Source organism: Cupressus sempervirens, chromosome 4, assembly GCF_028749045.1.
Source record: "Cupressus sempervirens isolate cs-2001-9-10 chromosome 4, ASM2874904v1, whole genome shotgun sequence".
NCBI lineage: Eukaryota > Viridiplantae > Streptophyta > Pinopsida > Cupressales > Cupressaceae > Cupressus > Cupressus sempervirens.
The window spans coordinates 550,054,265-550,066,319 of NC_143121.1; positions in this window are offsets into that span (position 1 = coordinate 550,054,265).

A 12,055-nucleotide genomic window follows, 5' to 3' on the forward strand; every position below is an offset into this window, starting at 1 on the left:
AGGGTTTTCCCTAGTTAAAAAATAATGGTTTTTTGAGTTCTCTATGTGTATGGTTATATTTATTATTCAACAATATTGATTTACTTTCATTTGAAAGTTATACAGTACTTGTGTGCAACACAAGGATTCTATAATATATTTTGACATTGTAAAATCCTAATTTGTGCTTTCCCAAGCAACTAATTGAGAACCAAGATATGATGCTCATCCACTAGTACTCTTCCACTCATCTGATGATCCTAGCTAATCACCATTCATGTATGCTATTAGTTAAAAATGTGATCCTTTTGGATACCTTTGTTCTTAGTTGATTTTATGTCTTCCTCCATGATAACAACTTTTATCAATCTTTGTTTCTCCACAACAATACTTAGGCACAATTTCATGATAACAAACATCTTCACTATTTCCTCCTTAAGTAAAAACTTTTCAATAACAAACACTAAACTAAATCTATTACTTTGGATTATTTATAATAAATCTTGATCATGACATCCTTCTATTTCATCCTTTCATAAGAATTTTTTTCTTGGAAAAAATTTTCTATGAATCAATCCTTAAATATATTTCCTTGATATTAATGTCATAACCTCTTTCCTTGAATCACACCTTATCTCTCCATATCTCCAATACAATTCACACTTTCCAATCATAATTCAAAAGATAAAATAATACCTCAAATCTCCATTAATTGTTTTTTATTCATCAATAAGGCTTCAATGTTCACCTATTTAAGTTCTATCCTTCATGTGTTTTGATAAAATATTTTATTCTTTGTACTAGTATATCGACTCTATATGTTCTTTTTCCTATTTATCAATAATAACTTAGTTCATAGATAATATTCTACCTTTACATATTCATTAGTTCAATTTATCGATTTGAATTTTCATGTTTGCATCACTTCAAACTGAACAAATAACCTTTACCTATGCTCATTATAACGTTTTTTCATAACCATGTCTTCTCAAAACCTTCAAAAATTGTATTGAACAATCAAATCAACTAATTCCTTTACATATTTTGATGAATAGTAAAATCATTCAACTGTCTCAACTATTACCTATAATACCCTAAATTTGGACTCCTAAAATTCAAAGATCAATCTATGATCAACTAATTCTTCAAATTACTAGGCATTTCTAGTTCCACTTAATGCTACTCGATTATTAATATCAATTGCATAACATCCATATTTTTTAATAATAATTTAACTTTAATACATCTGTAAATATTCAATTGAAATTGGTTAGCTAAACCTCTTTGATTAATTAATTTAATATGAAGTTCTAACACTTTATATTAAATTAATACACTTAATGATACATGAAAATGGGATTTATTAATTCATTTCAAGTAAAGTGTCTCAAAACATTCATTTATTTCAATTTAAGTATTAAAAAATGAGACACATTTTTGGGATATTCAAAAGAATGACATTTTTCAAATGGAATGTCCAATATGAGACAAATGACAAGTGGGAAGACATGTCATGTTCCCACTCTTATAGAATCTCCCACTTTTAGTCATATTATATCCACTCCTCTGCTAAGGCTTTGACCCAATTTCTCTATAAATAGGGAGCTCTTATCTCTCACAATCCATCACACTTTTGAGTAATGAAACTTTGTCAAGATGAGGACTCACTCATTGCATCCAAACTTTGTTACATATTTTTTTTCATTTATAGTTTGACATTTTCAAACGTATTAGATCAATTTGTTATATTTTTTTTTTCAATATCTTAGATTTCATTAGAAAATCTCAAAAGTATATTTTAATCTTTCATTCATTCATTCTAGTCTAGATCTCTTTATTCACTTGTTCCTCACTTAAATATGCACTCTCATATAGATTTGTTTAATCTATATGCATATTAAAAAAATTTAGTTCTAACATTGCATTCATTCTCATCCTTTCAAATCTTATTCTCTAGCTAGGTCTAATGTTCATTGAAGCTCTTGATTCTGAGAACATGTACTCAAATCCCTACTAGATAGAATACAATAGGTTAATTTTTCAAATTTTTTGAGATAAACAATCTCATATAAATTCTCAGATGAATCTAGTATGTAATGACTATTTTGAATTGTGTCTTGTGCTAATTTTGACACAAAAATTGTTTGAATGTTTAGAACAACTAAGGGAGAGAATGGGGAGTGAATCAATTATCAAAGGCCCACATGTACCAATTGAACAAAAACACACTTAAACAACTTTAGATCTTATCATTCAATATCTTGGTCTCTATAGTTAACTTTTAGTAACATCAATTAGCTATCCACTGTCCTAAATATAAAAGACTTTTAGAATGTAAACATTAATATTAAAACACCACATATAACATCCACACAAGTTTGACACTAGGATTTAAAATGGAAACCTAATTTAGGAAAAACTACTAGTAACATGTCATCATTTTCACTCCTTTGAAGTGAGCTCTGTTAGGAGGTTACAAAACATACTACTAAATGTGACCTTATTAAAGGATTTAATCTTCCTATTAGGAGTGGCCTTGTTAGAGGACTTTGGAACATTCCATTAGAATTCCACCTTGATTAAAGGGTTTACATATGACTATTCTAGTCAACATTGATTAAAGGATTTCAAATACTATTTACAATGGTTATAAATTAATAGTAGGTTTTGATCTAACAAGTACAACTCACTTTGCAAATATAGATCTCAATTTGGCTCTCAAGTTGATTTATTGTCTAGCCCTCATTGTCATCTTAGTCTCACTCTTCTCCTCTTCTCAACTCTTCTCAACCTTCTTAAGTTCTTGAGTCAATAGTATCAACAACTACTCCAAACTTTAACCCTTCGATTTAAAGTTAGTCCTTGTACATCCTTAAATAGGTAATTCTAATATTTTTCTACTTAAACACCACCATAGGTTTTAGGGTTATGATCAGATACAACACATATAATAAATCTAATTTCCATCATGTTCATGTTCTTCTTTTCTAGAGAATTCTTCATAAATCCTAACATATAAATGCACAAACATAGTTTCCCTTGATTTAAATGTTCTAGGCCATCCATCATTATCTTCAACACGCTTTCCATATCTCAAGAAATCAACCTACTTAGATGGAAATTATTATTTCTTATAAAATATTAAAATGCCGTTCCTCAGCCAAGACTATGTTTTGACACTCAATCATCATTGGATTACTCAGTCACTACTAAATTTATTGCTCAAAACATATATTGTCACTCGATCAATGTTGATGCTCGATCAACAATAATTTTACTTGGCACTTACTATGTCTCAATTGACACTAAAACCACATGGCATATACTTCAAATTCTTAATCTTCTACTCTATTCCTTGGTCAAGCCTATGCATTTGGTCCATCTTTGATCTCTTCTTCAAGATTTAGTGTAGCTATCTTCTCCACTTGCAACATGATTTAAGAAATCACTAACTAATTAGGTGTTCATTTGAAATTTCCTCTTCATAATTCAACCTATCCTCTAGATTATTCTTTTATGACCAAATTTTGAAATTCCAATCATCAATCAAATATATATATATATATATATATATATATATATATATATATATATATATATATATATATATATATATATATATATGATAGTTAGATATGTGAAAACTAGTCCTGCTCCTATCCCTGTTCCCTCTAGGGTCTCCTTAGGTATTTCTCTTGACCTAATAGGGTTACTTCTTATCATACTCTCCTTAGGATCTTGACTATGTGGTCCTAGGTCCTTCAACTAGTGCAAAATATTTAACAAGAACAACCACTCTCAACCACCATTCCCTAAGCTTGATTTAGCCTCCTTGTCTTCTTCACACTAATTACGCAATCAACCCAAAAACTCATTTGACACTCCAAATGAGGGAATGGTCATCTAGAAAGGCATTTGGATTCCCGTCAAGACCTACAACCACAATTGGACTTGAAACCCTAATCAAGTTCATAAGCTCATGCAAAATTGCACAAATATGCTTGCAATAGGGCTATAAGCAATTAGCTCTCCTAATGAAGAAAATTCCAAATAACTTGTAAAATTCCTTAATAAGGGGGTGAACAAATCCTTGATCTAGATAACCTTTTTAGAGATCTCAAGGATTATGGTGATATTCTGTTCCCAACCAATCCATATAGTATGGCCACAAATTAAACCTAAAAATCAAGATTCACACATCCTTAAACTAGTCTGACAAGAATGAAATGTTACCCTCCATAGAACCTTCACCAATGCCTCCAATTAAGTTTGGATATTCTTCACACATGCTACTATCTTTCCACAAGATTTTATTGAAGCAATCTAGGCATTCAATCCCACTTATCAGCTCTACGCTGGACTATGATCTCTATCTATGTATCTCAAGCTCACCTAGGGAATGACCACAAAAATTATTTCCTTGCTTCCTAGGGCATGTCCTTCACTGTAAAGTATATAAAAGGAGTTAACTTCCTAATCCCAAGATACAATATAGATCTTATGGTGGGAAGAGGAATTATGCCTCTATTTTGCCCAGTGGCCTGGTCATAATAGTTGGCAATCAAGAAACAAAATAATTTATTCAAGCAACTTAAACCCTACAAAAAAACATACTAAAGTTGTACAAAATTACAAATGAAACTTCTCTAACATTACAAAACTCTATAGATCCAAATTCAATCCATTAAAGTGTTAAGATCCTCAAAAACATAAAACTGTAACTGTTAACTTGCTAACAGTCTATACACACCAAATTGACTCAAACTTTTAACCCTTTCAAATGGTCGAGGATGGCCTTATAAACACATTCCAACTCCTATCCTAACTATTTTAGATAGTTACCTATTAGAAATAATAGTCCACGAAGATAACTAAGAAGAGGGGGTGTGGGGGGGGGGTGCGGGGGGTGAATTAATTATCCAACAATTAAAACATTTATCAACCTTAAACAATCCTATTCATTCAACCAAAATAAACAACACCGATAACAAGATGCACATATAAAATTACACCAAAAATGTTAACTAGGGAAACCCTTGATTAGAGGGAAAACCCCAGTGGGAATGATGCCCACAAGATGATGTACTAATATAAATATTCCTTGTTAAAGGATGGACCCTATTAGGAGTCTATTACAACATTTAGTACATATAAGTCCCTGTTAGGAGATTCCAACCCTAATAGAAGTTGTCCCAACCCTATTAGGAGTTGTAGTACAATGTATGCAAGAAGACCCCACTGCCCAAACATGCAATTTCAATTACAAGAAGAGCTCACTACCCAAGCAAGTAATTTACTATTAAGTTTCTCTTTCTTTTGTTCTATCAACTGAACCAATCACTTTCAAACCTTTTAGACAAGGTCACAAATCTTGGATCCAATTATCCAACTTTAGATCACTCAATAAAACCTCAGCAATGATCTTTCTTCCACTTTCGCTTTTCTATGCTCAACTTCACATTCTACCTTTGTGCTTCTTACAATCACATCTCTTTAGTACTCATGATAAAGGAAAATGTCTTTCCTATATATAGAATCCATACAAAAATTCCTTGAGTTAGCTATTACACTTTCTCAATTAATTATTATAGGACCACATTAAGAACACATTACACTTAGCAATAACATTAATGTTTTTCCTTGCAACTTGAATATCTTTTTGTCCACATAACATTATGATGAGAAAAATTAGCCATGTCATCACCAACCTATCTTCTTCACATATTTAACTTTGGTTTCTTAGAATAAAAAAATCTACTAAGAGATATAACAAGTTTACCAGAAGATGCCTCTATAAACTCTATCTCAAAATAGTCTTTACCAAAACTTGCATAACTTCTTTGAAACTTAATATCTTGTGCTTTTGAGGTTAGTTGCATATACTAGACACTTAGTCGTATCTCCCTTTAAGCTCACTACTAAAAGTACATTATGATCTATCCATACCAACTTGATCTTTCCTCTATTTTTCTATCAGATACCACATAAAACTGCTATGTAGACATCAATGAAAAATGTAGTCATGAATGTAACATATAATCATGATAACATATCTACAATTCTTCCTCATAGGAATATCATTATCATTCATGCTTCAGACAATCTCCCCCTTTGGCATTGATGGCAAGATAGATGAAAAACATCTAGTTCCAATAATACCAACTACAAAATATTGTTAATCTTTCTTTTCAAATCCTCTTCATCAATCATTCTCCCCCATTGATATACCTCAATGTGCTTTCTGTTTTTCCATGTCATACTTCTCCAAAAATGTTTTCATGCTAAACTTCTCTCGAACATGTTGTACTTATCCTTACTTATTTTTCATGTTGAACTTCTCCCCCATTGACATCAATGTCCAAGGTTTTAGCAACCAATAATCTCTACAACAATTGATTCTTACTAGCTCAAGTGTCCAAAGACACTGTTCAAAAAAACATCCAACAATAATTCTAGATGACTCTGTCCATCACAGATACTCCCCCATACAAGAAGCATCAACATTTAGTCTAGACAAACAATGGTGCTCTATTACTATGGACTGATGCACTCTTGCATCATCTACTCTAATGTAGAAAAGGGCATAAGCCTTAGCATACCTTGCAAATACTCAAAAGTCTTTTTGGGAAGAGGCTTAGTGAAAACATCTACAATCTTCTCTTTAGTGCTCACATAATCCAATATAATTTTCTTTTCTGCAACATTCTTTCTCAACATGTGATACTTAATAGAAATGTGCTTGGTCTTAGAAAGCAACACTAGATTCTTAGACATATTTATTGTGCTTGCATTGTCACAATGTATGACTATAGGTTCATTAATTTTTATCCTTATATCCTTCAACATTTTCTTCATCCAAACAAATTGATTGCAATTGTTTGCTACTGCACCATATTCTACTTCTACTATACTTTGTGAGGTATAATCTTGCTTCTTGCTTAGCCAATAAACCAATCTTCCTCCAAGAAAGAAGGCTCCACCATTGGTTCTTTTTTTGTCATCCATATTGCCTACCCAATTAGCATCAGTATAAGTATTGAGAGTGAAATCATTAGATCTTTCATACAACAATCCAAATTCTAGTGTTCCTTTCAGGTATCTAAATATCCTTTTGAATACTACATAATTTGCTTCTCTAGGATCAACTTGGAATCTTGCAACAATTCCAACTACATTTTTTATATCTGGCCTTGTGTGAGTCAGATATTGCAATCCTTTGATCATAGAATTGTACTTCTTTTGCTCAACAATAGGTATCTCAGACTCTATAGATAACTTGTCTCTAGTTACTATAGATGTTCCAATGGGTTTACATGTTTGCAAACTGAACCTTTTTACTAAATCCTTCAAATACTTAGTATGAGAAATAAAGATTCCTTGTTTATCCTGTACAATCTATAATCTTAGCAAACATTTCATTTCTCCTATCATACTCATTTCAATTTCTTTCTTCATTTCTTCTACAAACTTGTCACTTTCAACATCATTTTTGATGGAGACACAACCAAAGACCATAATGAACACATACGAAAAGGGAAATATTATTATGAATGATAAATGCCCTGTGGACTTACAATAGTATGATTCTAGAGAAAGAAATCCTCTACATAGTACATTCTCACTAATTCCACTAAGAACAACCTTTATAATGCCATAAGTGTTCTTAAATAAGCCCCAAATGGTTTAGGGTTAGGAATACATTCTAGGATATGCTAGTTGACATCTACTACCAAAAAAAAGGTTCCAAAAGTCACATTAGAAGTTGGTGTAAAATTAGAAGAATCTAGAAATGGTAGCCCAACTTTTGGGATGCATAACTTTTGAATTGGGACTCTGATTAATGAACTATTTACATTTCTGGAAAGCTCTCAAAGTGCTTTATAGCCCTATGGAGGAGCTATGCTTATCCCCCATTTTTTGGCCATGTAAGAGGTCATTTAGTAAGTGCTCTTAGGAGGTCTCCAGGAAAACTAAAATTGTAATAACTTTTTAACTGCAAAGCCTTTTGATTTGATTCTTTTTCTAAAGCACTTTAAATTACAAATATAATCATCCCTCCAACTTCCACCCTCTAACTCATCATAATTTTGGCTTAGTTACAAAATAACTTATTTTTTGCATTTATACATATCCCAAGGTGCTTAAAATCTCTAACCCAAAAAACTAACAGTGGAAGAGCAAGAGTTGAAACCTTTATTTGACCCAAATGGGTATCTAGCAATGAAAAACACACTAAATAGAAAACTAATTCTAAGCATATTTTTTTGGGTGATATTGGATTGCCCTTACACCACTGGATGCTCCTACATCGGACACCTAGGATAGATCAAAAAGTGACCCTACCACTTTATGGCTAGTAGAGGAAAACCCAAATGGGAAACCTTCACTATTGATATCAAAGTTGAGTCTTCTATTGGTTGTACTTTCAACTTCACTAGGTACTCCTCATATTGCCTATTTTTAGTAGTCTTTCCCACATGACTATCCAGAATCTCTTATATCTCCTTCTTATAAGTAGGAATTGGACATGGTTCTAGCATCAACCCCTCATCTGCACCATCATCATGATATTCTATTAAGTCTGCAATGTTGAAGATAGGAGAAATGTGAATCACATCTAGCAACTCCACCTCATATGCATTTTCGAGTCATGTTTCTTCAAAATTTTGTAGGGGCCAAATTTCTTCATCTTTAGCTGGTTGTAAGTACCCACTGGAAATCATTCCTTTCATAAGTGCACCATAACCAGATCCCCTACTTGGAATTCCTTATGTCTCCTCCTTTGATCTGCCCTAACTTTATACTATTTATTCATCTGGGTAATGTGTGAATGGACCTCCTCATGTAGGCTCTTGACATGTTTGGCAAATTCTTCTGCCTCGGCACTTGTCCTCTCTGCTTGCTCCATTTTTCTTAATTTTGGTGTAGTCCTTGGGCTACTCCCATACACAAATTGGAGTGGCTATCTACTAGTACTCCTATTTACTAAATTATTGTAAGAAAATTCTACTTGTGGTAGAATCAAATCCCATCCCTTGGGCTTATCTCCCATTAAACACCTCAGCAAATTGCTCAAACTTCTATTTACCACTTCTATCTATCTGTTAGTCTACAGATGATGTGTAGAACTGAACTTCAATTCCATCCTCAACTTCTTCCACAAAGTCCTCCAAAAATACCCCACAAATTTAGTATCTCTATCAGAAACAATACTCTTTGGGAGACCATGTAGTCTCACCACCTCTTTAGAAAACAAAAATGTGCTATCTTGCAGAACCTATCAACCACCACAAATACTAAGTCAGTACCCCTTTGTGTCCTCAACAATCCAAGAACAAAATCCATACTTATGTCCTCCCATGGCTTCGATGGAATATGTAATTGCTGATAGAGTCCAATTTTGTGACTAAATCCATTGGTTTCTTGACATACTTGACAACTCTACACAAAATTCTTCATATCCTGTGACATTTGCTGCCAAAAACAATGTTCTCTAAGAATGGCAATGGTCTTATCTATACCAAAGTGTCCCACAATTCCACAACTGTATTTTTCCCTTATCAAATGTTCCCTCATGGAACTCCTTGGAATGCACAATTGATTGTCCTTGAACAACATACCATCTTGAACCAAATAATATAGCCACCTGGTTTTGTCTATAGTAACATATCCTTTACAAGCCCTCCATGCTTCAACAAAACTAGGATCCTCAGGGTACAAATTCTTGAGTTCATCAAACCCAACCACTTCAACCTACATTACTGCCAACAATAACTGTCTCCTACTCAATGCATCTACAACCCTATTAGAGCTTCCATTTCTATGTTTCAACATAAATGTATAGCTCTACATGAAATCTACCCACTTCAAATGTCCCTGGTTCAATTTACCTTGGCTATTTAGGTACTGCAATGCCTGGTGATCAGTATACAAGAAAAATTCTTTTGGCAATAAGTAATGCCTCCATTTCTTTAAGGCTTGAATGGTTGCATAGAACTCCTGATCATAAACATAATACTTCTTCTTTGCATCATTCAAATTTTCACTAAAATATGAAATAGGCTTACCTTGTTGTCTCAATACAGCTCCAATAGCATTGCCACTAGCATCACAATCTACCTAGAACACATTACTAAAATTAGGAAGTGCTAACATAGGTTTTTTTCTCACTTTCTTCTTCAAAAATTCAAAACTCCTTGCGACTGTTGTAGTCCACTTGAACTCTTTCTTATCCCCCCTTATTGTTTCAGTTAGGGGTGCACATATGCCATTGAAATTCTTAATGAACTTCTAGTAAAAACTAACCAGACCATGAAATAATCTCACCTCACTAGAAGACCTTGGAGTAGGCCATTCCAAGATGGCTTTTACCTTCTCTAGATCTATTTTGAGACCCTTAGATGATACAAAAAACCCCAAGTAGACTAACTCTTTTTTTACAAAGCTACACTTCTTCAAATTAATCAACATTTTCTCTTCCCTCAACCTTTCAAGGATACTATGAATGTGCAATAAATGTTCATCCAAAGTCTTGCTGAAAATTAAAATATCATCTAAATGAACAATAACAAATTTTCCAAAGAATTTCTTTAGTACCTCATTCATAAGCTACATGAAGGTGCTTGGAGCATTGTTTAGTCCAAAGGGCATGACTAACCACTCATATAGACCCTCCTTGGTCTTGAATGTAGTCTTCCACTCATCTCCCTCTCATATCTGTATCTGGTGATAGCCACTCTTGAGATCAATCTTTGTGAAGTACTGAGCTCCACTCAAGTAGTCCATAAGATCATCCATTCTTGGCAAAGGAAACTGATACTTGATGGTTATTATGTTTATAGCTTGAGAGTCTATGCACATTCTCCACTCTCCATCCTTCTTTGGTGCTAATACTGCAAGTACTACACATGGAGTCAAGCTCTCTCAAATCAACCCCTTCCTCAATAGCTCTTGAACTTTTCTGTTTAGCTCCTCAGTTTTAGTAGGAGTCATCCTATGAGCAGCCTTGTTAGGCATATTAGCTCCAAGGATAAATCTATTTGATGGCTGATTTGCCTTACTGGTGACAACCCTTCTAGAACATTATCACAGATGACATCTCCATACTCACTTAATAGGCCTAAAACTTTAGGTGGAATTTCACTAATACCTTCCTTATCTTTTCTAGGAATCAAAGCATAACACATACATTTATGTTTCATACCACCAAAAAATTTCTTGCATCAACAAGACATATCCTAGCACTACTACATACCTTTTCTCCTTCCTTTACCAAGGGCTTCAGTTTGTGGTGAACTCCATCCTTTGTTAGAGAGTACATATTTGCACGACCATCATGTACAACATGCCTATCAAATTGCCATGGTCTTCACAACATTAAATGGAAAACATCCATTGGAATAATGCCACAAAGAACTTCATCATGGTAACTCCCAATCTTGAACTTCACCAAACATTGTTCACTGACCAGGACCTTATGATCATCCTTCACCCAAGAAATTTGATAGGGTTGGGGGTGTTTCTCCCTCTTGAGCTTTAGCATAGAGACCATCTCCTTAGATGCCAAGTTATCAGTGCTACGACCATCAACAATTACATCACAACACTTACCCTCACACTTGCACCTGGTACAAAAAAAAACTCTTCCTTTGTCTAGGTTTAGTCTTACCACTTACTAAGACCCTTTCATTTACAAGAACCTCTCCTTTTTCTACATCCTCTGAATGTGATGACTATGCATCCTCATCCAGATGAGAAACCCTTGCTTGACCATCAACTCTCCTATCTATCCTTCCTTGTCATTGAGGGCATTCAAAGGCATGATGACATTCTTCATTGAATGAAAATAGGTACCATGGAAGCCTCCTCTTCTTGATCCTTGTCCACATCCTCTACCTCTTCCTCTCTAATCTCCAAAGTTTTGGTCATGGGAGCGGTTGAAACCCTCATTTCTTTGGTTTCTACTAGTACCCACATCTTCATTTTTCTTTTGGGTCTCATTTCGACCTCCAAATGACCTACTACCACCCCTTCCTCCTTGACCGCACCCTCTTTGCCTTCCTTCAAAACTTTTATT